Source organism: Polypterus senegalus, unplaced genomic scaffold, assembly GCF_016835505.1.
Source record: "Polypterus senegalus isolate Bchr_013 unplaced genomic scaffold, ASM1683550v1 scaffold_5385, whole genome shotgun sequence".
Lineage (NCBI taxonomy): Eukaryota > Metazoa > Chordata > Cladistia > Polypteriformes > Polypteridae > Polypterus > Polypterus senegalus.
Window position 1 is genome coordinate 175,608 of NW_024384835.1, and position 26,924 is coordinate 202,531.

At 38.1% G+C, this 26,924-nt stretch overlaps 1 long non-coding RNA gene across 1 annotated transcript; it reads left to right on the top strand.

Moving 5' to 3' along the window:
* The first annotated feature begins 379 nt into the window (after nucleotides 1-379).
* On the top strand, nucleotides 380-16,092 carry LOC120522121. Its single transcript, XR_005632291.1, has 4 exons — nucleotides 380-482; nucleotides 14,559-14,691; nucleotides 15,557-15,644; nucleotides 16,054-16,092. It is a non-coding gene; the product is annotated as an uncharacterized LOC120522121 (long non-coding RNA).
* The last annotated feature ends 10,832 nt before the right edge of the window (nucleotides 16,093-26,924 follow it).

Here is a 26,924-nt window from a genome sequence, read left to right on the forward strand (position 1 = left end):
TGTTGTCTTGCAGTTATATATCACTCTATAGCTTGAGGCTGCAGGAGGCACCATCTGTGTCATTAGAGACTGGAAAAGGCCACTATGCAAGTGATTATTTTTAGAGTGTTAACTAAATGTATATACAACAAATGCAGGCCTGAATAAAGGTGTATCATAATGTTATCTGCTTACATATATTTGAGCTTAAGGAGAAAAGCTGTTATTTTGGGTATTTAATTGTTTGAAGTGTTATTAAGAGTACTTTATCATTCTGAGACTTACAGTTGTGACTCTAATGAACTATACAAAGAACATCTTGGATAATAAGTCAAAAATGAATTAGTTATGAAAATGTTTATGTTGAATTGCTTTCCATGTGTTGTACTTACAGTTAAGAAGAGTACTGGTGTCCATGGAAAATGAAATTATTTGCAGAAAAATAAAAATATATAACACTATCGTCAAGTACATTCAAATGAAATTGGATCAAGTTTATAAAGGTAATTAGTGTTGTCTCTGAAGTCAAATAATATCAAAATAATACTTTCTGCATGATACAACTTTATACTGTGCCTATAAATTAGCATAGCTTCATCGAGAACATTATTATAGGTATTGTAGAAAAAAAAGACCTAATATTTTTAGTCTGAAATCATGTTCAAGTATGAAATGTCTTCTGATTCTGTATGTTTTAAATACTGCACATCTGTAACCCTTTTAATGATTATGCACATCATCATTTTTATAATTTATGACATAAAGAATTGTGCAACTGTAACAAGACATTCATTTTCAGATGAAAACTGAAAATTGTACTGTATGTAGTAGCTTTTGGCAAGGAGTAATTTTAAAGCCTTGCATATGTTTTCAAATATTAGGATCGACATTAACTCACTTCCAATAGTCAGACTTGATGTGCAAGTCTGTGATTCATCATTGAGAAAGACCAGCACCCTACAGTGCTGGTATTTTTAGTCACTTTTCATGCTTGAGGCATTCTATATACTATTTGCTTTTGTATTATTATTTGTTTTACTTTTATAATGTATTACTCAGATATCTATAAAAATAATAATTACATACTGAGCTAGTAAAAATGACCAAAAGATGGTGCTTGTGATGAATCACCCTTTAAAAACAAGATTGCTTAATTTGCTCTTATTAGTGTCAATGTTTAAATTCACTTAATGTGAAACTACTGAACCACTTTTTCTGGTTATTTTGGAAAGACTGTCATATGCTTCTGCGGTGTGCTGGCACCCTGCCTGGGGTTTGTTCCTGCCTTGCACCCTGTGTTGGCTGGGATTGGCTCCATCAGACCCCGTGACCCTGTGTTAGGATATAACGGGTTGGATAATGACTGACTGAATGTCATATGCTTGTTCTGACTATTAACATTGTATATTGTAACATGCAACAGATAAAGACAAAGAAAGAGACAACATACATTTAGAAAGTTTGAGATGCCTCTTGGCACTTCTTATTTTCAAACTCTGCAATAATCACACCTTCATAGAGGTTTTCACAGCTGTTCTAATACCAATTCTAATGGCTAATTCATTCACCATTCTCTTCTATATATCTCTTTTCTGACATCATCAGAGGACAGGGTGTAGGGGACAGGACACGTTTAGGAGGTCATGTTTAGTAGGATGGTCTTCTTTAAAGATGCAGTCTTTGTGTTGCATGATTTGCATTCAGCTGACACTGGGCATTGCAATACTTTATAAAATGTTTTAATGTTTTACAGTTTTCTCACCATTTTAATTAGCCTGCTGATTCAGTGGGATTCTCTTGAAGTGATGTTATCAGCCCAGCAGACAACAGCGTAGAAAATTGCACTGACTATCACAGAGTTGTAGAAAATGTGAAGGATGTCACTTTTCACTTTAAAGAAACAGTCTCCTAAAGAAAAAGAGCCTGCTCTGCCATTTCTTAAATAGTTTCTTTCTGTTAAAGACCAGTCCAGCCTGTCATTGATATGGACCTTAAAGTACTCTGCACCCACTCCCTGAATAGAGTCCAGACATAAGGCTGTTTGGTGAAAATTGATAACCATTTTCTTGGTTTTGCTAATGTTAAGATGCAGATGATTCTCTTTGCAACAAGAAACAAATCTCTCCACCTGATTCTTATGCTCTGTGTTATACTCACCTTATCAATACAAATATATACGTGAAGAATCATCTGAGAATTTCTGCAACTGACTTGACCTGGTGTTATATTTGTATACAGGGGTATACAGGTATACAGAATGAAGAGTAAAGGAAACAGAACTTTTCCTTGTTGTGCTCCAGTGTTGCTCACATCTATATCAGCAGACACATTTCTTGAGTCTCACAAACTGCAGTCTGCCAGACAGATACTCCATTATCCAGGACACCATAGGCTTATCTACCTTTATATATCCCTGAGCTTACCCCTTAACAGGGATGGCTGGATGGTACTAAAGGAACTGGAGAAATAAAAAACATAATCCTCACAGTGCTGCCAGCTTTCTCCAAGTGAGAGTAAGCCTTGTGTAGTAGATAGGTAATTGCATCCTCCACTCCAATCTTTGTCTGGGAGGCAAACTGCTGTGGGTCCAGGTGTTGTATCATAAGAGAACTCTTATAGTCCAGGGTCTTCATGATGTGAGATGTACTGTAAGTGCCACAGGTCTGTAGTCATTCGATGAAGCAGCCCCTGCCTTCTTTGTAACAGGAACAATAGAATATGTTTTCCACAGCAGTAGCATTTTCTGAAGCCTTAGAGACAGAGAGGACAGGTGACAGAGGACACTACAACGTTGGTCAGCACAGATCTTAAGAACTCAAATACTGACTCTATCTGGTCCCTCAACTTTTCCTGTGTGTTGCTTCCTCAGTTGTCCCTCCATTTGATCTTCAGTTATGGACAACGCATAATGATGGTCAGAGGTGGACTTATCACTGGCCATTCCAGAGTATAGAGTGTATATAAGAATACTTGCACTTGTAACACAATACAGAAATTAACACTTTTAGAAAACGCTTAGTAGGAAATACAATATGGAAATAACAAAGAGTTTCTTAGTTAAAGAAACTAATAATTTTAAGGACATAACTATTGCATGTATGGATTATGAGAGGCGCCACCGGGAACCTTACCTGACAGGAATGCCTGGATCCCAGAAGTACTGGGTAAGATAGTGTGCACAAGGCATTGTCTCCTTGGAATGCTAGATGGCAGCCCTCCTAGGCTGTGGTGGTGCCATGGTTTTCCACAGAGCATCATGGGGAATCGAGTTCTTTGGCTCAGCCCTGTCAGGGGCCACAGAGAGAACTTGCAAGCCCTACTTTGTCAGGCTTTGGCCTCACCCAGAAGTGCTTCCAGGCTACAATTATGAAACACTGGAAGTACTCCCAGGTATTATATTAAAGGAGCTGCCTGCCTCAACTCAGGGAGCCACAGTCAGGAGGAGGAGAAGGACAATACTTGCTTGGAGGAGTGGAGGCAGAGAGACAGAGAGTGACAAAGAGAAGAAAAGCAAAGTTCTACTGTGCCTTAGTTTTGCAACAGTGCTTCCGGTGTGGGAATTAATAGAAAATTAAAAAAAACTCCACAATGGATTAATAAAGATTTAAAAAAGAAGTTGCAAAGGAAAAAACTGCTGTATAAAGCATATAAGACTAATGACTGCAAAGTGAATCGTAGGCGTATGAGAACATGAGGGCAACCATTAAGAAGGATATCAGAGAGGCTAAAAGACAGTTGGAGAGGAATATAGCAGATAAGGCAAAAGAAGACCCCAAGAGATTCTTTCAATATTTTAGTAGTAAAAGAACAGTCAAGGAGGAGTTAAAATACATCAGAAATGGTAAAGGGGAATTACAAGATACAGACAATTAAAATAGCGGATGCCCTAAACTTACATTTTCTGAGGTGTTTACAAGTGAGCAAGTGGATAACTTCCTAGAGGTAAATGCGACTACTAAGGAGGTACTGAGGATTTGGAAATTGTAAAGGGAAGAAGTGCTGCTCACATTAAATAGGCCGAAATTAAACAAATCACCAGGACCAGATAATATTTATCCTCAAGTTCTTAAGGAGGCTAGTGAGTACATTTATAAACCCTTTGACACATATTTTAGGAAGTCACTGCCGAGATTCGAAGGACTGGAAAATGGCAAATATCATCCCATTATATAAAATGGGTGACAGGGCAGATCCAAGAAACTATAGGCCAGTAAGCACAACATGCATCACAGGAAAATTATTGGAAGGAATTGTTAAGGATAAGATTGAGCAACACCTGGCTAGAACGGGAGTTATACTGAACAGTCAGCGTGGGTTCAGAAGAGGGAGGTCGTGTTTTACTAACATGCAGGAATTCTCTGAGGAGGCAACAAAAGGATACGATCAAAGTGAAGCATATGATATTATTTATCTGGACTTTCAGAAAGCATTTGATAAGGTGCCACATGAGAGGTTGGGCATCAAATTAAAAGAAGTGGGAGTTCAGGGTGATGTTTTAGATGGGTGCAGAATTGGCTCAGACACAGGAAGCAGAGGGTGATGGTGCGAGGAACCTCATCAGAACTGGCGATGTTAAGAGTGGTGTTCCACAGGGGTCAGTGCTAGGGCGCTGCTATTTTAAAATATATACAGTAAATGATTTAGATAGGAATATAAGTAACAAGCTGGTTAAGTTTACAGATGATACCAAGATAGGTGGATTAGCAGATAATTTGGAATCCGTTATATCATTACAGAAGGACATGGATAGCATACAGGCTTGGGCAGATTTGTGGCAGATGAAATTTAATGTCAGTAAATGTAAAGTATTACACATAGGAAGTGAAAATGTTAGATTTGAATACACAGTGGGTGGTCGGAAATTCGAGAGTACACTTTATAAAAATATAAGATTTAGGAGTCATAGTGGACTCTAAGCTATCAACGTTCCGACAGTGTTCAGAAGCCATTAAGAAGGCTAACAGAATGTTAGGTTATATAGCACAATGTGTGGAGTACAAGTCCAAGGAGGTTATGCTCAATCTTTATAATGCACTGGTGAGGCCTCATCTTGAGTACTGTGTGCAGTTTTGGTCTCCAGGCTACAAAAGGACATAGCAATGCTTGAAAAGGGTCCAGAGAAGAGCGACTAGGCTGATTCCAGCGCTACAGGGGTTGAATTATGAGGAAAGATTAAAAGAGCTGAGCCTATACAGTTTAAGCAAAAGAAGATTAGGAGGTGACATGATTAAAGTGTTTAAAATTATGAACGGTAATTAGTACAGTGGATTGAGACTGTTACTTTAAAATGAGTTCATCAAGAACACGGTGAAACAGTTAGAAATTTGTTAAGGGTAAATTTTGCACAAACATTAGGAAGTTTTTCTTTACACAAAGAACGATAGGCACTTGGAATAAGCTACCAAGTAGTGTGGTAGAAGAAATAAGTGGATAGGACTGGTGAGCTTTGTTGGGCTGAATGGCCTATTCTCGTCTAGAATGTTCTAATGTGACCAACACTATAACTATGTCTTGGAGTTCATAAACTGACATTCTGTAATCAAAATTTTCTGTAACTGAAATAGAAAGCAGGAACAAATTACCTTAATAGATCATTAATATTCATTAGGTAGTTTTCCAAGACTGTCAAATTTGGGATTAAATAAAATTCTGGAGTGTATGCAAAATAGATTTAGACAAGAATTATGAGAGAATGTCAGTCATGATGTATTTTGGGAAATGGAAGAAGTAGAAAGATGCTCTTTGTGAACTTTTAGTTAACACAACCTGTATAATGATCCTGGGAGTTGATATTTACAGGACAGGAAGTGGCAAGAGAAACTGGGAAGACAAAACTGATTGATAGAGCTTAGATTGAATTTGTGTAAAGGAAGAACCTTGACTTTTATGGGTAAATCCTTATTAGTTAAAATGGAGATACTGTATTCATGTATGTATTTAGGGACATTTTTCCTTTGCCTCTTTATTTTGGAGTTTAGTTTAAAGCAATGGTGTTTCATTTTGTGTGGGGATGCAGGTATGACTGGATAAAAAGATTTCATATTGAGCGAAGTATGGAAGACGGAGGCAGAGATACCATAGATATTCAACTAAAGATGGACTGTGTTTTTAATTCATTCTTGTGCAAAGCTTTACATTCAGTCTTTGTACATAAATTCCAGTATTTTGTGGCTCTGTCGTTCACTTTAGTGATGGGGCCTCTGATAAGGCGGTTGAATTTGATATCAAAAGTAGAGGAGAGACAGGGAGGCTATAAATATGCAACAAAATTGAAACAGTAATACATAATTAGCAGATATTAGATTATGCTGCAAAAGAACGATTTGTATAAGGCTGTTAGTGTACAATGGAGTAGGGGCCGAGTTTGCAAATAAAATTTGAAGTTGGGATATGAGCAGTGGTGTAGCCAAAAGGTCTGGAAAATACCTTAAAAGACTTAAACTGCATGATAGTGTGAGGAGATTATGTGTGAGGGTGAGGATGTTTAGACAAGGAAGTGTCCAAAACAAGACTGTGTTCAGGTGGAGATCATTAGACACATGTTTTGGTAGTGTAGCTGGGCACAAAGGTGTGGGCTGATGTGTAAGGATTACTGCAATGGATAGAAGATTAGTTGTTTTGTCTTATGATTTAATTTTGAGAGGTGAAAGTATTGTAGGAAATGGTAAAAGCTTCAGGGAAGCTATTTTGGCTTATTATTAATATGGCAAAGAAGATGATATGGATGCAAAATGTATTTTGATAAAGTGACCACAGATGTGCAGTGGGTACAACAGAGTTTGGAAAAAGCTTTAAGGGAAAATGAAGAGAGATATTGGTCCAATATATTGGAAAAAAGATGATTTCAATTATGAAAAGAAAATATGGGAATATGAAGGTTTTCTAAAACCTGTAATGGACCCTGATATGCTCCAGTAGGAGTTGAAATTTATTTGTTAGTGAAAATGTTATCAATGTGGGGTTTGAATAAAAAAGTTGTTTTGTTTATTGTATTTTGTACTATGTAGATAAAATTTACTTGTATATAATTCAAAATAAATAAATAAATAACAACTCAGTCGGACTTGCCACCTAAAGACTACCCTTCGCTCCCAAGCATCACATCTGATTTAAAAACAAAGACTGTAACAACCAAAACTATAGAACCTGAATAGTTACCCTGATTGGAATCATTCAGGTTGTATGTTTTCACTTCTAAAATTTCAACTTGGTTTCTCCTTAAAATAAACATAACTAATGATTGGGACTCTGGAGGCAGCTAATAGGTACCAGCAGACCAAACAGCATGTGGCTTGGTCTCAGGCATGGGAGAAGTTTGGTGAGGCCATGGAGACGACTTCCAAATGGTTTCAAGGAGATTCTGGTCTACCATCTAGCATTTCAAAAGGGAAAGCGGTGCAGTGTCAACACTGTGTATGGTGGTGATGGTGCGCTGCTAACCTTGACTTGTGATATTGTTGGTTGGTGGGGAGTACATTCAAGACCTCCCAATCCCACTAACATGCCTTCAATGAGGAAGCAGAGCCTGGGGACTCGAGGTGGGCTCTCCCATCTCTGGGACTGAGGTCACCGAGGTGGTCAAAAACTTCTTGGTGGCAGGGCCCGGGGTGGATGAGATACGCAGAATTCCTCAAGGCTCTGGATGTTGTAGGACTGTCTTGGTTGATATGCCTCTGCAACATCACATGGACATCAGGGACAGCACCTCTGGATTGGCAGACCGGGGTGGTGGTCCCCTCTTTAAAAAGGGGACGGAGGGTGTGTTCCAACCACAGAGGGATCACACTCCTCAGCCTCCCTGAAAAAGTATATATGGGGGTCCTGGAGAGGAGGGTCCGTCAGATAGTCGAACCTCGGATTCAAGAGGAACAGTGTGGTTTTCATTCTAGTTGTGGAACAATGGACCAGCTCTACATCCTTGGCAGGGTCCTGGAGGGTGCATGGCAGTTTGCACAACCAGTCTACATGTGTTTTGTGGACTTGGAAAGGCATTTGACCATGTCCCTCACGGAATCCTGTGGGGGTGCTCTGAGAGTATGGGGTACAGGACCCCTGATGAGGCTGTTTGGTCCCTGTACAACCAGTGTCAGAGCTTGGTCCGCATTGCCGGTAGTAAGTCGAACCCATTTCCGGTGAGAGTTGGACTCCGCTAGGGCTGCCCTTTGTCACTGATTCTGTTCATAACTTTTATGGACATAATTTCTAGGCACAGCCAGGGTGTTGAGGGGTCGGTTTAGTGGACTCAGGATTGGGTCACTACTTTTACAGATAATGTTGTCATGTTTGCTTCATTAAGCCATGATCTTCACCTCTCTCTGAATCAGTTCGCAGCCGAGTGTAAAGCGGATGGGATGGGAATCAGAACCTCCAAATCGAGACCATGGTCCTCAGCCGGAAAAGGGTGGAGTGCCCTCTCAGGGTTGGGGTGAGATCCTGCCCCAAGTGGAGGAGTTCAAGTATCTGGGGTCTTGTTCACAAGTGAGGGAAGAATGGAGCGGGAGATCGACAGGTGGATCGGTGCAGCATCCGCAGTGATGTGGGCTCTGCATCGGTCTGTCGTGGTGAAAAGGAGCTGAGCCATAAGGCAAAGCTCTCAATTTACCAGTCGATCTACGTTCCTACCCTCACCTATGGTCATGAGCTGTGGGTAGTGACCGAAAGAACAAGATCGCGAATACAAGTGGTGAAATGAGTTTCCTCTGCAGGGTGTCTGGGCTTTCCCTTAAAGATAGGGTGAGAAGCTCAGTTATCCGGGAGAGACTCAGAGTAGAGCCGCTGTTCCTCCACATTGAGAGGAGTCAGATGAGGTGGCTCGAGCATTTGATCAGAATGCCTCCGGACGTCTCCCTGGTGAGGTGTTCCGGCCACGTCCAAACAGGAGGAGGCCACGGGGAAGACCCAGGACACACTGGAGGAACTATGTCTCCCGGCTGGCCTGGGTGCGCTTCAGGATTCCCCGGAAGAGCTAGTAGAAGTGGCAGGGGAGAGGGAAGTATGGGCATCTGTGCTCAAGCTGCTGCCCCTGAGACCCGATCTCGGATAAGTGGAAGAGAATGGATGGATGATTGAAATAGTCTGAGTATTGCTTTTATAAAGTGTCCTGTTGTTTACTGATATTTAGCAATGACTGATGATTATTAATTAAACAAACTGTGTCCAGTTAGGTTATATACTGTCAGGAGTAGTGATTAGCCCTTGGCTCCTGTTAGATTGTGTAGTCCTTTCAAAGGTAGCCATTGGGATACATAAGCCCAAAAGGAGTAGTAGTTCCTGGCTTAGGTAGAGTATTCTGAAGTGTAGCCCTTGAAGGGAAGCAATCTGAAGACAAACTGACATGTAAGCGAATCCCGGCAGGGACACCTCGTGAGCAGAGTTTAGGTATTTTAGTATTAATTTGTCCACCAATTTATAAAGAACCTCAGAGGATAAAGTGACTTTCCTTGACAGTTTTACACCACAAAACATTGTTATTAAAATAATACTATAATTTAAATTCTTTGTACACAGCTACAAGAATAGGAATTGTTCACTTGTTACTTTTCAAATCAATCGTTGAAAACAGCACAGTAATAGCCTCAAAGTAAAAGAAGGGATATTGGATCTTGGAGACTGGGATTTGAACCAAGCACTGAGTGAAAACCTTTGTTTAAGTTTTGTTGTGTGTGTGTGTGTATACAATAAAAACTAAGCAATTAAGTATTTTTAGATGAAATACAGTAATCTCTTTGTTAGCACTGCCCTGTTTAGCGCTGTTTGCAGCTGTAATTTCATCATTGTTAATATTTATTCAGTGGGCTTCCTGAAGAATACATAAACATGATCAGCTGCTGTGAAAATTGTATTGTGCAGTGAATTTAAATTAATATATGAGAAAAGGCTTGTAAATAATGTTATTCATTTTAGGCCCCATTTATACGGCCGATTTTAGTGATCTGTTTCTGACTGTCTTCAAAATACTTTCCTCCATCTTCAAAGAAAGCAGTCATGGAGCCTAGATGAGAATACAGAACATTTCTTTATTTGTACACAGTTATGCATAAATGCCTCAGTTAAGCAATAAATTAAACAATTAATCTGCTTTTATATTTTTTTCTGATTACATCACTTCATGTAATACATCGCATCATCTGACTCTTAATATGCAGAACTTTATTACCTTCTCCAATCAACTAACACCACCAGTAACTTCTAACTCATATCGATTCTCCCATTATTCTGAACACCACTTTGTTAAGAGGGCTGTTTAACGGATTTTCCTATTGATCTTAGAACCACTTCATGAGGGGTGTATAGGTTTTTCCCTTCTGTTTATCTCCACTTTGTGGAGGGTGTCCATTACTCATTCAGGTCATTCTAACCTTGGTAAAATTGAATGGTAGATTTCTGTAAGACAGGGCAGAAACCTCTTGCACTTTCAGGTTTAAGTAGCATTTAGTTAACCCTTGAGTTACACTCAATCCTTTTCCTTGTGTTTATTAATTCATCCTGTTATCACTTCATATACCTGTATAGTCTTATAATAAATTGTAAAAGATGATTATATATTAACTAAATATTCCATATATTTCCCCTTTGGCACTTCTTAAAGTCCCACTATAACTTGACCTAGTTTTTTCTGCTTTAACTCTGTTTCTTATTGTATCAATGCCCACCCACCCATTTTCTAACCTGCTGAATCCGAACACAGGGGTCTGCTGGAGCCAATCCCAGCCAACATAGGGCACAAGGCAGGAACCAATCCTGGGCAGGGTGCCAACTCACCCAGGACACACACAAACACACCCACACACCAAGGCCAATTTAGAATCGCCACTCCACCTAACCTGCATGTCTTTGGATTGTGGGAGGAAACCCATGCAGACACAGGGAGAACATGCAAACTCCACGAGAGAAGACCGGAAGCGAACCGGGTCTCTAACTCTGAGGCAGCAGCGCTACCACTGCGCCACCGTGCCACCCTATTGTATCAATCATGGGTGTGATATTGGTATTAATTGCATTTATTCCTCTATAAATCTCATAATTGTATTCCATAGCTTCATACCTTGTGAGTATGATGATAAAACATTGTCTACAGCTATTTGATATATGTCATATTCTTTTCTGTGTTTAAAGTAACTTTTTAATTTGTTTTTCACCCAATAAACATTAGCTATGTTATTTCACAAAAATGTCCTATATTTTGTTTGTGATTATGTGTCTGTGACCTTTTAATAGTACTATTGGTGGCAACACAGACAGCACAAGTATTTACTTTAAAAGCTTATACAAACAACCATGCTCGCATACTCCTGCTCACATCCACAAAGTCGCCCAGTTGTGGTCTATACAAGGTTACCACCTTTAGTTTCTACTAAAGACAGGAAGCATACATGCAACAGTAAGTGTCAGTTCTCCCTTTGGAAGACGTCATCACTACTTATGGCTTGTAATAACTTGTAATAAATTATAAAAGATTGTTATATATTAACTAAAAATTCCATATAATCATATATCACATTAAAGAACAAAAGTGGCAATCAAACTGTAACCGGAACTCTCACACCACATTTGGAGATTTTCAGAAATGGATAGTTACCATATTTAATATAATTGTAAATGCAAATGCATTTTAATTTGCATACAACAATCAAGTAAATATAAGATACAGTGGGTGCACATACTGTATAGAAGGTGGTGCTAAATAGGTAATCCACAATTGGATGGTCAACACCAACAACTGTGCAGATAATGTAAATAGAGAATAGAAATAGAAAGTGAATCAAGTAGCACCTGCAAGCAATCATGATGATGAGCACAGTTCTCTCTTATGAGTCTGTCATATCTTTGGTATTAGACCAAACACTAAACTTATTTATGATAGTGTGGCTTTTGATCTCTTTTTACTTTTCATTCCAACAACAGGCTAGTGGCTACAGTGTGCTAAGCTGCACTAATAAATATGAGCAACCACTAAGCCTCATAAATCTTACACAGTAGGAATGCTACGCATGTGTTAGAGTCATCCCAACCAATCTCTATCTGGACAAGATGCAGACACTGGGGACACATTTTGATGACAGGTGTAAATGTATTCAAGCAAAATTATACCTGAAATCTGGATCTCCCTGGATCTACCTGGATCTTCATATTTCCTATAACTTAATTAGAGTTTGTGAAGGTGACAGACAGAAAACCACATTTAATTTATTCTATCAATAGACACTATAAGTACTGTGTTATGCCATATGTTTTAGCTAACACTCCTGCAGTATTTCATTTATTTGTTAATGACATATTTCTGGATTCAATAGGAATTTATGTATTGATTTATATTCTGATGATATTTTAATTTTTGTAAAGACATTAAAAGGCATAAAGTTCATGTAAAAGAAGTTTTAATACATTTAAGAGCTTAGTGACTCCTTATTAAACTTGAATAATGTGAATATTACATGGACAGAGTGATATTTCTGAGTATGAAATAACATGCAAGGTTCTTGCCATAGAGCAGATAAAAGTTTCAAATATACTTCAATGGAGAATGCCAGAAAACAAGAAGCAAACTGATCAAGTTTGTAAATTATTATTGGCATTTTATTAAAAATTCTTTTATCACCTCACTTACTAAGAAAATACATTAAAATGTTGAAAAGGCATTTGTTTACTAGTGCTCCTATTCTAAGACACGTCTAATATTGTGATAGGGCAATTTTGCTGCAATTTTGTGTGCGTAATAGTTGTCACTTTAATTAGGAGACCTTGTTTCCTGATCTAACAGTTGAAGAGAATGTAATTGTTTCTCTGGAGTTTCATGGTAGGGTCATTGAGTGGGCACATGCCTCTTCCATGTTTGGCCATTCAGGTATTTCTCAATAACAGATAATTCTCAAAATATATTTTTATTGAACAAACATGTATCTGAACACTAGAGATTATATAAGATCATGAGAGGTTTGTAACATAGTCAGATCATCCCAAAGTTTCCCTGTAGGCTTACTAAAACCTATTTCTATTGTTTTTGAAGATCTACCGTGAAAATATTAGCTCAGTTAGTGGTCCCTTTGGTGAAATGAACATGAAAGTATAAGCAGAGCAGGGGCTAGGGAGTTTCCATAGCACTGTACATCACTTAGGCAATCTTTCATGACCCACTCTCAACTTATTCATGACCCACTCATGCACCCAAAGGTGGTACCCTGTGATCCACTGGTTGAGAAACATTGCACTAACAGGTTTACTACTGTACCTGTGAAGGTGGACTAAAGTATACATATTTCATCCCATTCAAAAACTACTGTCTGCTAAATAATTATCAGAGATTTTCCTTAAACATACTCTGTGTTTGCATGGTTTTCCATTATTCATCTCTTGATTTTCAAGGAATTTCTGTGTATATTTGGGCTACATTGTCAAACTGATGCCTGGTTAATACCTAGAAGGTAACAAACAGGATGAGTCATGACAATTCTAATTACAAGTCTTAGAGTGATTTTTGGCCATAGTTGGGTGTGCTAAAAATGTTTTGACACATTCTGCATTACAAATCTCCCAGTTTCAGTTTTTATATGGTTGTAGCTTCAACTTCTATCCATAGTTTGTCTGTTTCCTAGTTTATCTATCCACTGTTTATCTGTACATCTGTCTTGCAATCAGATTGACAACTTGTATGATGGAACCTTTTGATGACAGGTGTCTCTGCTAAACAGTCCATGTAAATGTAAAAACACCTGTTTTAAAATTGGGCACAAGGTGTGGCTCGCTATGTGAGATATCTGCCTGATGGTACCCTCACATTGTATCGTTCTGAATATGCTTCAAAGGAGAATGGGACCTGAATCAAATAGTCTGACATTGCCAGCTAGTTTTAACATTAATTCCACCTTCAAAATTTTCAGGCTGAGATCTGTTCACTCTAATCCTTATTTGGTGGTACCACCAGTGGGAAGAACTGAATGCTCCAATAAAAATTAAGAAAATGAATGTCATTGAGGCTCCTTATTAAAAACACTTTTATTTGGTAACATGCTAGGCAATATTAAAGGGTTTGAAAGAAAGCAAATAGGTCTATTTTTAAGAAGTTCTTATTTCAGACATTGAAACTGCCTAGGTGGGCACATGTAGTAGCTGTTGGAAAGCAGTGGGAGGCCATTCACATGAACAAGATAGACCACACTCAGATAGAGGCTGGGCGCAGTTGTTCACAATGTTGGTGTGATACTATAGTAAAAAAAGAACTTGAAAATCAACTGTTTATTCACTTTGCCACCATTCGACTTGGGTTGTCATCAATAAATCCTTTATTTGGATCACCCTAAGATATTCATGTGGTCTACCTGAATTCTTTTGGGGTTTTTCTCACATGGTTTCAAGTTCTGCAAGTGGCTAAAGTGATTATTATTGTGCCTCAGTGTACCTTGTGATATTCTGGCTTGTACTGGTTCGTGCTTGTTACAGGTTTCACAATATTGATGATTCTGTATTCCACAAGCAGTTAAGGAAGAAGCATGCATGGAGCATAGCACTGTATGAAAAATCATGGTGTATATTGTGCTTTCATTTTATGCATTAAAATGTACTTGCCTAATCTTGTTTTTAAGATGCATATAAAATGGGAGGCCAAAATTCAATGAGTAGCATGCAGACGATGTTTAGAAACAAAGTGAAAGAATGCCAAAACATCATGTTCAAAGAAGCAATAGAAAAATGCTGGCTGAATTTGCTGAACTGAAGGTGAGAGACATTTCAGTTTTATTTTGTCTGAAAGATAAAATGGTGTAAAGCAGGGATACCTTCAAATCATACACATGCAGAAATAAATCTGGGTAAATAAATTCTGTAACCTGAAAATCTCAGTATATAATCTGAGATAATATGTATGAATAGAGTGAGGACATGCAAAGTCCTCAGAGAAGCGGTATCTGTCAACTAGATAGCCTAAGATGGTGATGCTTTTGGCTTGCCAATTGCATTAAAATAACAAAAACATGTATTTGCATGGCAAATTTTCATACAAGTGTGTAGCTCAAACAATTTTACAAATAGTAAGAAAACAGTATAATTACAAATACAAATAAAAGATAGAAATGAAAAATCTGTAACAGATGTGAATGTAAATTAAATTACAAAAATACAACAGAATGTTAGTAACTTGGTTTTATGGCAAGTCTGATTTGATAATATGTCCTATTATTAGATAATCAGGCAGGAGAGGGAAACAAAACTCCAGCTGGCATGAATGTTGAGCAAAAATCTCTGGTCTTCCAAGGTCAAAAGACCATCTAGCACCATCTGAGCATTCTGCGGTACTTAAATATGATGAAGTTATTCAATGTTATCTCTGCATGACAAAACATCTTGGAATATTCAATACTACAGGCATTATCACAGCAGTAGTATCTTTAACTTTTCAAAAGCAATCTTAATGTGTTCATAATGGGTGCTTGATAGCAGCAGTGATACATAAGAATTGAAGTATCTGTGAGCCAAAACAATAACTTGAATCATATTAATTAAAATAATTGAAAATGATATATATTGGTAAGTATGGTAATTTAGAACTTAAAATTATTAATAAGTATTATTTAATCTCTTGTAGAAATTTGTGATAACTACTATAGAAGGTAATATGGAAGTATCTATGAAACTGGCACTGAAACAGTTTCCAGACGGATTGATTCTACCAGGTAATAAATAATTTTCATTTATTAAAAATATGCTTAGCTATTTTGTACATATAACTGGAACATTGAATTGATGTATGAATGGGGAGAACATTCAAATTCCATATATGCACTGACCAAGCCAGGGTGTGTAGTCTGTACACTGTTTATCAGAAAATAAATACACATCTAATCCTGATTTGAAAAATACTTCAGACACATAAAGTTGTGCTTTACACTCGAGAAAGAATCAAATGATTATATCACCATAATCTTTAACTGGACAACAGCTAGACCTTAATGTTTCTTATTTATTAATCAATCCATTCATTCATTAGTTTTCTTTTGCAGAAATTTTCAAAATGTCTTCTGTATTCAGATAAACATACATAAACATGTTCCTGTTTATTAATATATTCTTCCCTCTACTTAGATTCAAGCAAGGAACTGGAAAAGATGAAGACACTTTGTAAGGAATTAAACCTTAATATTTTTAACTGAAACTTCAACTAATACATTTTATAGGAATTCCTGGTTTAATAATTGTGTCACTAGCATGTTGCTTTTATGTCAATTCATGAAGTAGATTTTGTTTTGAATACCCATATCTTCTTTAATATTACATAAGCATGATTCAAGCACTTGTTTAAAAATCAACTGTTCATCAATCTCAAAAGAACCTGACAAAAATGACACACACTTTTAGATTTTATTTTTAATCTTCCTTGTTGTTTTTGTCTACATGGATGACCATTTCTCAATTGTCTTTGTTTCTTAATTTCACTGAAATCTAATGTGATATTAGAGGATAAAACATTATTTTCTATGTAATAATATATAAACATGCAGGGTGTTTTAAGTGTTCAGAATCAATGTGGCTTATTTGCTAAAATGTATTCATTATTCATGTTCAATAGGTTATGAGCATTTTATGTCTAAGTCAAAACTAGACTTCACTTATTCTGTTCCTCTGTGTACCTTATTGTTTGTATAGCAGATTTATTTAGCCCATTTTTGTAAACTAAACTAGCTGTAGAATAAAAAGACATACTCTTATGAAACAATGAATAATAGTAACTGAAGAAAATGATGTAATAGTTCCTGGGCTTAAGGTTTATTTGCTTTTTGATTAAATATATCTTGTTTAATTCACTTTAATAGGCAGAGGAAGAGGTTGATATTTGGTATATTTCACCAAAAATAAAATTTACAAAACACTTTTACTTATTAATTTCTACCCTTAAGAATGAAATGAAAAGCAAACTATGTTCTTACTTTAGGCAGGAGGAATGAAAAATTAAACATTTAAAACATGTTTTCATCTGTTATTAAATAATATGTCTTTAGTGCGTGAGTTTCTGTATGTTTACCATGTATGTACTACACGCAACAGTGGGCAGTATAAAAGTAACAGATGAAAATCCTTTTTATTATGATTTTAGATTTAATGTATCAAACAAGTGTGCACTACCATACTTAATGATACTGATGGTCAAAATATATTATATTTCAATAGCTATAGACAAAATCTGCATATATCTGTATACACTTTTGTTCAAGTTCAAATGTATTGCTGTGTGCACATATTAAAATGAAATTTTATTTGCATATTTCGTCAGAACAGAAGACAATAATACAATACTAACAAAGATACATACACATAAAATTTATACTGTATAGATACAATTAAGTACAGTAAATGCAATACATATTTGCAAGCATTTGTGTATACATATGTGTATAATATGCAAAATGTTTTTTATGTTATACTACTTGTTATTATGTTTGGTTATTCAATAACTTTATGACCTGTGGATAGAAACTGTCCTTGAATCATCTAGTGTTGAATTAGCCCTTTGCTTGAAATTCATTTTCTTAACAATTGACCAGATCAATGCAAAAATTGATGAATCCTGGTGAACAAAACTGAATAAAACATATTATGCACAAACTACTTGTAGGCAGCAGTGCAGTTCAATTAATATTCAATGTGTAATTCTGGTCTGTGTAATTAATAAGCTTTGCACTCATATACATAAAATGCTCATGAAATATTTGGTGTTTATTTCTATGTATTATTATGATTATGTTACATTAACTGGTTTTTCTTTTATTACACATTTTTGCTTTTTCTTTTCATTATAATGCCTTATTAGTCTGTGAGAGTGTATTTCTTGGGCTCTACCAGGAGAAACACTAAGAAAGTTCCTTCTTTCTAAACATTTCTAGAGATAGGGCAAAGCCCCTAAATAGACACAGGTGGTTTATTTAACCAAACAATATCATCTTAAAATTATAAAAGATGTTTCCACATCCTGGTACTTGAGATCTTCAGAACTATTGAAAACCAGACATACTGGAGCATCCCACTGGGTAAACTACTCAATCCTGAAACATTTGAAATCTGGCCCTAAACTTTCAATCTCCTGAATTCTTTGCATGTTCTGCCAGCACGTGGAGAAGGTAAGGTAAGGAGAAGGAGAAGGTAACACCTGAAGCAAAGCAAGCACCTCAGCTAATAGAGAGTGAGGGGAAGAGAGAATGTGAGAGGCAGTCCTAATCAATGCAATACTCACCCTGCTACCTTTCTGATATTCATCTTGGGTCTCCCAGCAGAGCCTGATGTGTACTGTGTGCTGAATAATTCTTTAATGCAAGCCAATTATAAAATTATTATTTGTGTCATGACTGTTTTTGTCTGTTTCTATAGTTATTTTGTTGTTGTTGTGGCTTTAAAGCTGAAACTTTAAGTACCAGCTTTAAGTGGAACAAGCTTTCCACAGTGCATTTCCCAACATCGAAGCTGAGCAATTTTGGGCTAACATCCCTGTCGGGCATACATTTTTATTTGGTCACATATCAGACAAAATTAAGGCAACTGCTTGACAGTATTTTGCGGAATAAAATGTTTTAATTACATTTTACATTTGCATCATGTAGGGTTTTGACCTTATTCCAATGTGAGATATTTACTCTTAAGCTACCTATAGCAAATTGATTTAAGGAAAGATGTAGAACAAACAATCATGGCAGCACTAAATAATTTAAAATGAACCTTGCATGAAAAAATATGTTTTACATATCCCATTCTTGGAGATGGACCTGTATGTAAAATTTCCCTATGAACACAACGCAGCTATGTGACCCATGTAACAGTTAAAAAGTGACACATAAATACACTAACCAAAAAGGCAATAGATTGAGTTTAGCTGCCAGGTCAGTCAGGTGGTAGGCAAGTGTGGACAGATACAAATGTATTAAACTTGCTCTAGCAAATGGGGTCCCAGAACTCATTTGGGATTTTAAAATACACTACTGCTTATGTATAGCCTGTCAGACCTTTGTCCTAAGCGAGTTTATAGAACCAGACTTCTCAATCAAGAGTGGTCTCTCTGTCTTTCTCTCTCACTACAGAATTACCCTCCACTAGATGCTCCAAGTGGTTATAAAAATGCTCAAAAGTTCCTGTTTGATACAGTACTTAGAATTTGTACCTGTGGATAACAGGCTTTTTTCAAAGTGTCTTCCAGGTGTAGAGAAGAACACTTTTATTCTTGTTTGTGTATGCACCTAAGAACTAATCAATGTATTTGGCTTTTTTTAAACACTGTATTCTTTCAGTGAAAGAATACTTCCCACCTACACTGTTCCTTTACTGAAAGATGTCAATACTCATGTTAGGAGTAATAGAAACGCCTGAAACAGCATGATTGAGGGATCATGCCACCTGATCTTTCTGAAAGAAAAAAAAAAACTGAAATCCTCAGATGCTGTGGCACTACAGGGTGTGGTATGGTGCATCCTGTTTGCTTTAATTATCCTTGAGATGTGTCTAGAACTTCTTTCGGCTGCTCACGTTAGAGGTCGCCACAGCGGATCATCCTCTTCCATATCTTTCTGCCCTCTGCATCTTGTTCTGTTACACCTATCACCCACATGTCCTTTCTCACCACATCCATAAACCTTCTTAGGCCTTCCTCTTTTCCTCTTGACTGACAGCTCTATCCTTAGCATCCTTCTCCCAATATACTCAGCATCTCTCCTCTGCACATGTCCAAACCAACGCAATCTCGCCTCTGACTTTGGCTCCCAACCGCCCAACTTGAGCAGAACCTCTACTGTACTCATTTCTAATCCTATCCATCCTCATCACACCTATTGCAAATATTGGCATCTTTAACTCCACCACCAGCTCTGTCTCCTGCTTTCTGGTCAGTGCCACCGCCTCCAACACATATAACATAGCAGGTCTCACTACTGTCCTGTAGACCTTTCCTTTCACTCTTGCTGATATATGCCTGTCACAGATCACTCCTGACACCCTTCTCCACCCATTCCACCCTGCCTGCACTCTCTTTTTCTTCTCTTCCATAATCCCCGTTACTCTGTACTGTCGATCCCAGTGTTTTGTCTTGTTCTTACTGACCTTCATTCCTCTCCTCTCTAGAGCATATCTCCACCTCTCCAGGATCTCCTCAGCCTGCTCCCTATTCTCGCTACATATCACAATGTCATCAGCAAACATCATAGTCCATGGGGAATCCTGTCTAATCTCATCTGTCAACCAGTCCATCACCATTTCAAATAAGAAAGGGCTCAGAGCCGATTCCTAATGTAATCCCACCTCCACCTTGAATGCATCCATCGCCTCCTACCGCAGACCTCACCACTGTCACACTTCCTTAGTACATATCCTGTACAACTCTTACGTACTTCTCTGCCACTCTCAACTTCCTCATACAATACCACAGCTCCTCTCGAGGCACCCTGGCATATGCTTTCTCCAGGTCCACAAAGACGCAATGCAACTCCTTCTGGCCTTATCTATACGTCTCCATCAACACCCTCAGAGCAAACATTGCATCTGTGGTGCTCTTTCTTGCCATGAAACCTTCTGCTGCTCACTAATCATCACCTCACTTCTTAACCTAGCTTCCACTACTCTTTCCCATAATTTCATGCTGTGGCTCATCAATTTTATTCCCCTGTAGTTACTGCAGTCCTGCACACCCCCCTTATTCTTAAATATCAGCACCAGTACACTTCTTCTCCACTCCCAGGCATCCTCTCACTTTCCAAGGATCCATTAAACAATCTGGTTAAAACTCCAAAGCCATCTCTCCTAAACACTTCCATGCTTCCACAGTTATGTCATCTGGACCAATGGCTTTTCAATTTTTCATCCTCTTAATAGCTGTCCTTACTTCCACCATGCTAATCCATTGCTCTTCCTGATTCAATATCTCCACATCATTGAACCTCTTCTCTCTATCATTCCCTTCATTCATCAGCCATCTCAAAATACTCTTTCCATCTGCTCAACACACTCTCCTCACTTGTGAATATGTCTCCATCTTCATCCATTATTAACCTAACCTGCTGCACATCTTTCCCAGCTCGGTCCCTCTGTCTAACCAATCGGTACAGGTCCTTCTCTCCCTCCTTAGTGTCCAATCTCTTATATAACTCATCATACGCCTTTTCTTTAGTCTTTGCCACCTCTCTCTTCACCTTGTGCCTTATTTCCTTGAACTCTTGTCTACTTTCTGTATCTCTCTGACTATCTCACTTCTTCTTCGCCATCTTCTTCCTCTGTATACTCTCCTGTACTTCCCATTCTACCACCAGGTTTCCTTTTCCTCCTTCCTCTGTCCAGATGTCACACCAAGCACCCTTCTTGCTGTCACCCTTACTACATCTGCTGTAGTTTCCCAGCTGTCTGGTAACTCTTCACTACCATGCAGTGCCTGTCTCACCTCCTCCCTAAACTCAACCTTGTCTTCCTTGTTCAACTTCCACCATTTGATCCTTGGCTCTGCCCTCACTCTCTTCCTCTTCTTGATCTCCAACATCATCCTAAAGACCACCATCCTATGCTGCTTAACTACACTTTCCCCTGCTACCACTTTGCAGTCTTCGATCTCCTTCAGACCAACTCTTCTGCATAGGATGTAATCTACCTGTGAGCATCTTACTCCACTACTAGAACTAGAATTTCCTCCACTCTAGAACTTGAAATTGATACCACCTATGAAAAACTGAATTGATTTAACATTGTTTAGAAAGGCACAAACCCACCTATATAAGGTATCCAAATTCACATTGCATGTCAAGATCGAAAACCAAGCCAGAAAGCCCAAGGATCTCTTTAGACTTCTGCAATCTAATTGTGATGAGGCACAGATCAGGCCAACTCTAAACCTTTGAGTATTCCCAAGAGCACAGTGACCTCAATAATTGTAAAATGGAATAGGTTTGGAACAACTAAGACTCTTTCTAGAGTTTATCATTTGACAATCTGAGTAAACAGATAAGAAGTGACCTGGTCAGAGAGGTAACCAAGAAACCAATGGTCAGTCTAGGAGAGCTTCAGAAGTCCTCTGCTGAAATGGGAAAAACTCTCAGCAGCACTACATAAATCAGGTTTTTATGGTAGACAGAAGCCATTCTTGAGTAAAAGGCATATGACAGATCAATTGGAGTTTGCCAAACACATTTAAACATTCCCTGGTTTGATTAGGCTAAAACTTAACACTTTGGGCAGAACCTCAAGCACTGCTCATCACCTACCTACTATCCCAGAGTGAAGCATGGTGGTGGCGCTATTAGGGTGCTTCTCAGTGATAAAAACAGGGAGAATGGTCAGAATTGAGGGATGGATGAATGCAATCAAATACAGAGAGATGCTTGAAGAAAATCTGCCCCAGAATACAACGCAACCTCAGACTGGGGTGACCGTTCATATATCAGCACGACAATGAGCTGAAGCATACAGCCAAGACATGCTTGAAAAACTTCAGGACAAGTTTCTGACTGCAAAACTGAGACTTAACCCCCATAGAACATCTGTGGAGAGACCTTAATATAGCAGGTTACTGAAGCTTACCATCCAGTCTAACATAGCTGTAGAGGATCTGCCAGGACTAATAGGATAACCTGCCCAAATCCAGGTGTGCAAAGCTTATAGAGCCTTATCCAAGATGTCTCTAAGCTGTAATTTCTGTCAAAGGCGCTTCTAAAAAGTACTGAATTAAGGGTCTGAATACTTAAAGGAATGAGAAATTTTAGGTTTGGATTTTTAATAATTTTGCAAACCTTTATGAAAACATGTTTTCACTTTGTCATGTGTTATTGAGTGTACACTACCAGTCAAAAGTACATGTCTGGTGTGCCTTTGACAACTCCCCTCACCAGGACACACTGTAGGATCTGCATGAGATGCAGAACTCAAACCATCTGAGAGCAGTCCCAGTGATGCCAAGGTCAGAGAGGGTTTCAAAAAGGATGTCGTGTTTGACCATGTTAAAGGCAGAAAGGAGATCTAGTAGAATCAGGACTGATGACAGGTTGGTAACTCTAGCATGGAGTTGCTGGTCAACCACAGTCAGTAGAGTCATCTCAGTCGAGTGGTTCCTCTTGAAACCAGACTGGTTGGTATTAAGCAACTGATCTGGAAAAAGGAAGGAAGAGATCTGGTTACAAACAGCAAGTTGAAGTGTTTCAGAAAGGAAGGAAATGAGAAAGACAGGCCTGTAGTTGTTAACTTGGGATGGATCAAGTGTTGGTGGGGTTATCAGTGTGTGTTTGAAAATGTTAGGAATGTTCCTGAGCTGAGTGAGGTGTTAATGATGTGTGTAATTGCAGGAATGAGTGAGGGGAGATAGCCTGAAGGAGATGTGAGGGAATAGGATCGAGAAAACAGGTAGTGGGGTGATTGTAGAGGAGGTTGGAAACATCAGTGGCAGACAGTGGAGAGAATGTGGAGAGAAGGGTGAGAACTGACTAATGCTGACAGCCACCCTGTCCTGGAAAAATGTGGCAACGTCATCAGCTGACAAGGAGACTGGGAGGAGGTGGATTAGGGTTAAGAAGGGAAGTGAAAGCAGAGAACAGAGTGCACGTGTCAGTAGTGCTGTTATTTCTAGTCTGGTAGAACCTCACCTTAGCATTGATGGTGACAGAAGAAAAGGATACAAGAAGGAACTGATACTTAGCCAGATCTGTCTGAGCTTTGGAGTACTTCTGAAAGCCAGGGACAGGAAGAATCTTTTGTGTGCAGGCCTGGAAGAAAAAGAACAAATGAACAGGACATATGAAACTCTTTTTTAAATTAAGATTATTACGTAAGTGAGCTTATTTGACAGTTCATGTATGGTTGATTACTGGTTTGCTTCTTACACTGCTGGAAGGATGTCAGTCCATCTGTGATCCACAATTGTATTTAAAAGGTTCAGTAATGGATAGACAGCTGGATTAGCATTTCTGTTTATCCTCTATTAATACTACCTATCCTATTATGTCCATTGGTGCTTATAATTGTCATACTTCTTAGTTACCTGTATTTCTTACCAATGATTTCACAGCCTCTTTATTTGTTTAAACTCCTCTCTTCACTCACTTCTGCTCATTTTCAGATCTATATTCTCCACAGCATAATTGAGATCTATATTTGCGAGCCCATGTACAATATAAGATTTAAACATTTATTTGAGGGTTTATTTAATTATTCTAGTCCACAAGGCTGCAAGATGCCCATAACAACACTATAGAAATACTATACTATATTTGTTCAGGGGCACAGAAAATCTCAGCCTCTTAAGGATGTGACAAAACTAAAGCCATTGATGAAAAGGCTTATATCAGTATAGTATAGAAGATTCAGACAAAAGACAAAAAATGATATGGTTCTATATTATTATAATACTAAAAGATGCATGATAGGAAGAGAAATTGGTAAAGGACAGTGAAGTTGAGGAGGAAAGCCTGCTGTATTCTGAAGAGATCAGGGACTTAAGAGACGATTCTCTCTTAGCAGGACAATGGCACATGTCATGTAATCAAAGTTAAACTGAAGATGCTTAAATAAAGGAGTCATAGGAAGGCCCGTCAAGATATAAACATCAGCCCAACTGAAAATATATAGTTTATGACATATAAACTTATAAAATGTGAGAAATTATGCAAACAAAATGGACAGGACACTACCTGCAAAAGATACTTCTGTCCAATTATTTACTAAAAGTTCTTTAGATATATACTATATGCTTTAAGTTTTAAAAAATAAAGTAAACTTTGAAGAATTGTTTTAAATTTTTAATGATAGTTGCTTTTTGGTAATAAAAATAACCCTGAATTGTTTAGGATCATGTATTCTTGTTCATCACATTGCATGCTCCAAATCTTAACTTGCTGTTTATTTAGTCAATCAATCATTTATCTCTATTCAGTGTTCTAGTGTGGATTAATTTATTTCTCTTGTGACAAAAAGCAGAAAATAGGCAGAAAAAAGGTTTGGGATGTCCAACACATATACTGTAAAAATGGCCAAAAATTAAAAAACACGGTTTACAGAGCAAGTTCAAAATGGAACTGACTAAGGCAAATTACTGGGCTTAAATATGAAGGAAGAAAGGAAGAGGTGGAGTTAAGATAGCCAAAACAGGAACTGATGTGATGGTAGAGTGAATTCTGGGAATGGGAAATGATGTCATCAGTATTGGCCGGAAGTGACATCATAAGTGAGTGAATTCGTGATATGTCATCAACAGGCCAGGGCCTCATGTATAAACAGTGTGTACGCACAGAAATGTTGCATAAGAACGCTTCCATGTTCAAATTGTGATGTATAAAACCTAATCTTGACGTAAAGCCACACACATTTCCATGGTACCTCATACCCAGTCGCATAAGTTCTCCGCTTGGTTTTGCAGACTGGCGGCACTCAGCGTCAAAGCAGTGCTACTGTTCCTGTGTGGTTATCCTTTCTTTCCTGATGCGGCTTTATAAATACATTGAAATTAACCGCATATTGTTTATTAGTTTAATGCATCTGATTGTAATTAACCAGTAACAATATAATGGTCCACGGAATGGTCAAACTATTCTAAATACCATAGCTGCTTTAGCGTTGTTACTCTCACTGCACTTTCTTTTTCTTCTTTAAGCTGCTCCCGCTAGGGTTGCCACAGCGGATCAACTTTTTCCATATTACTCTCACTGCACCACTGGAGAAGCTGATCGAAAGAGAATTATCGGTATACAGCATCAAGCACATGCTGCCTCAGCCATGCTTCCTATTTGAACTGCTTCTCATATGACAAACGCTTCAAACCTTTCCTGTATGGACCTCGCGGTTCAGAAACAGTTTCATCCCAAGAACTCTAAACGCACTCAATCAGTCTATCAACTGCTCTTTGTAGAAATGTTAGTACTTATTAGTCCAGTTACCTCACTGTAAACTTGCAGTATAGTTATAATATTGCACAACCTGAGCATTTTTTAAAAAGAGTGTATCTACATATGATGACAACCATCATTTTAAGATGAAATGCAGCAAAATATGTTTATTATACAGATAAAACTTTAACTTAATTTAAATAATCTATATTGTTAATAATTAAAGGACACGTGTTGCTACGCTTAGCAAGGATCTGGCGCTCCGCTCACGATTGTTCCTGCCTCGAACTGTATGCTTCAATGGGACTGGCGGGAAGGATAGAATAATTAAACATGTGCTACGAAGATATTTCAATGTTACTTAAAGATTTTGAAGACTCTGCGTTATAAGCTTACAGATGGTTTAATGTCCATTACAGAGCTGATTGTGTGGCGATCGGTTACTTTGAGAAAGAAAAGGAAGGACAGGAATGGGAGGTTAGTACGTTTGAAAGAGACAGTTCTGCAGGGCGGCCTTAGGCATGTGCAAACTGTACACCTGCACAGGGCCGCCAAATCCCAGGGCCGCCACAACAATTTATATGGAATATAAAACAGAAAGAGAAAATAACGACACAGCTAAAAACACAGCGGCAAATTTCTGCAAAAGTTAAATGCTTGTGTCATGAGCACGAGACGGCTATGCAGTGTCCACAATGGACGTGGCCATCCGTTGTGCATAAGATACCCTATTGACATTGGCGAGCGAAGGAGCCACCGATTCTTCCTCTGCCCAGGGCCGCCATGAGCCTAGAGCCGCCCCTGAATAATGCTGCAATAAATTATTTCATCGAAAGTCACGCACAATCACTGGGCCACCGTGGAACCCATGTTTAGTAACGTGCTTTAACTCCTATCATCATGAAAATGATATCACGTATACATCTCAGTATTTTAGTTATGCAGAGAGCTGTAATATCACAAATGTAATGAATTCTGTGTCCTGTCGGAGGAAGAGAGCCAGTTTAAGAAGCACGTAGTGATTCACACACATAGAGCACATAGAAGAACACATACAAAACAAAGCATTTAACGTGCTACTTTAATTACGACGTGATTTGAGAAACTGGTTAATTAAATGATTTTAAG